This window comes from Oratosquilla oratoria, chromosome 6 (assembly GCF_046742065.1).
Source record: "Oratosquilla oratoria isolate Oo_2021 chromosome 6, ASM4674206v1, whole genome shotgun sequence".
NCBI classification, from domain to species: domain Eukaryota; kingdom Metazoa; phylum Arthropoda; class Malacostraca; order Stomatopoda; family Squillidae; genus Oratosquilla; species Oratosquilla oratoria.
Genome location: NC_134782.1, coordinates 84643076 through 84645575, shown reverse-complemented (window position 1 = coordinate 84645575; position 2500 = coordinate 84643076). Strand labels below are relative to the sequence as shown.

Genomic DNA, 2500 nt, shown 5'->3' with positions numbered 1-2500 from the left:
TATATATATATATATACATATATATGAATATCTAGGGAGCAGATTCTCTTGTATGCATGTGTTGTTAAAGTCGACAGCATTAAGGAGGTTGTTAATCTTCTTATGGGTATTTTCCAGCTTTCTAACCAATACTCTGCCATTTGGAGGGTGGGCATAAACCAAGTTTCCAAAATGATTCATTTATTCATTCAACGTTTCGTCTATAAAGAGACATCATCAGGAAAATCTGTAACAAAGATAATACCGACATACAGAATTAAAGAAAAAAGGTGTTAACCTAAACAAAATTCACAATAATGGGAATAGATAACAATAAATCAGCAATAAAACAAATCCTATCTCAATACCAGGGCCGTTGGGGACCGCTACTTACAAAAATTAAAGGTCCAAAGAAATGAAGAAGGAAATCGTCGGTAGGTGACTTATATATACGAACAGACGATTTCCCTGGGTTTATGCCCACCCTCCAAATGGCAGAGTATTGGTTAGAAAACTGGAAAATACCCATAAGAAGATTAACAACCTCCTTAATGCTGTCGACTTTTACAACACATGCATACAAGAGAATCTGCTCCCTAGATATTCAAATGTACGTCTCCACGACCGAGTAGTGCAGCATACGGAATCCTTACAGGATTTCCGCAGGACCATGGTTAATGAAGAAACGGAAAGTAAGCTCATCCTCCTGTCTTCCCTTAAAGAGGAGCTCCGGGCTTCCGAGCAGGAATACGTTGCTGCAAACTTTAACCAGGATTTGAAACAGAAGACTTTAGAGGCTCTGAACTTGAAGGTAGCCAATCACTACCAGGTAGGCAGAACACGCATCTCTAAAAAGTTATTTAAACTTTATGGAGGTTACTTAGCCCTACCTAAACCAACAGATAGCTTCATCAATCTTTCCGATGAACCCCTGTCAGAGGCCCAATGTGAATTCTTAAACCTCGGAATTAATTGTTCCCTTATGCCCAAATTTAAGCAGGTTAACAAGAAGGTAGAATTAGCCACTCTCTTCGATAACATTTGTAAGTTACAAAAAACAGGTGTTATTTCAGTTAACCCAGATCTACAGGAACAGCTACAGGCAGAAAGTACGAAACACCGCCACCACCACCAGAGCCAACTTCCCCCTCGTCTGAAGGAAGCCGCAGAACAACTGCGCAACAACGAGAGGATAGTCATCAGAAGGGCAGACAAAGCTTCTTGCTATGTGATCCTCAACAGGGAAACTTATTTTCAGAAATGCCGTGACATCCTCCTAGATAATTCTAAGTTTAAACGCATCTCTCGTAACCCTGTTGTTCAGATTAAATCCAGACTTAATGAACTTATTTCCACAGTTAACGCCGTGATAGGAGGCTACAAATTTGTACCCCTAGTCGGTGATTTTTCTCCTGGTTATTTTTATGGTAACGTAAAGACCCATAAGGAAGGAAATCCCCTCAGGCCCATAATTTCCCAAATTCCTACCCCCTCTTATAGCGTAGCTAAAACTCTGCATGATATAATTTCTCCTTATATCCCTAATACTTATTCATTAAAATCTAGAGATGAATTCATAGACATCTTAAGGGATAATAAACCTAACGGCTTTCTAGCATCGTTGGATGCTGCTAGTTTATTTTCAAACGTACCTGTGCTTAGGACTATTAACATCATTCTGGAATATGTTTATGAACACGCAGATTTCCCCCCTCCAACCTTCCCGAGGCACATAATGGAAGAGATGCTGAAAATCTGCACTACCGAGGCCCCCTTTAAATGTCCGGAGGGAAAGTTGCATGTCCAGCACGACGGGATAGCGATGGGCTCCCCCCTGGGAGTACTCTTTGCCCAAGCGTTCATGTCGGCAGTAGAGGAAGCAGTCTTTCAGAATGGCGTTATCAAACCATCAATATACTACAGATACATCGACGACATCTTTGTGTGCACACAATCTGAAGCCCTTCTCGAGGAATTAAGACTGCGCCTCCAGGAGGAATCCGGACTTAGCTTTACAACTGAACTGAACAAGGATGGCAAACTCCCTTTCCTTGATATATTAGTTGACTCTTCATCCGGGGAATTTGCCACGAGTGTGTATAGGAAACCTACGAACTCTGAAAAATGTTTGAACTATAAAAGTGAGTGCCCGACAAATTATAAAACCAGTGTGATTAGAGCGTATGTCCGTAGGGCTATCAAAGTTTGTTCTTCTTGGCAGGCCCTGCATATAGAACTGCAGCACATTCGCCAGATTCTGGTTAATAATGGTTTCCCTAATAGTGAATTCGATGCTATTTGTAATAAAATGATGTGTGACCACCTTTCCCCACAAACATCCCCTAAGCCCCAATTCATTAACATCTTCTACCATAACATCTTCACCAAGGGTTACAAAAAAGATGAGAAAATCATTAAAGATATCATCACTAACATCTTGAATAGTAACACTGAGACCATGTCTAAAACCAATATTGTGTATGAATTCAAATGTATTACCGGGGACTGTGTAACCCGAAAT

At 40.6% G+C, this 2500-nt stretch overlaps 1 protein-coding gene across 1 annotated transcript in view; it reads right to left on the bottom strand.

Annotated features, from left to right (window-relative positions):
- Positions 1-2500, bottom strand: part of LOC143026676 (organic cation transporter protein-like) — an 87199-nt gene that overhangs the window by 80638 nt on the left and 4061 nt on the right. The gene's annotated exons all lie outside the window — the stretch shown is intronic.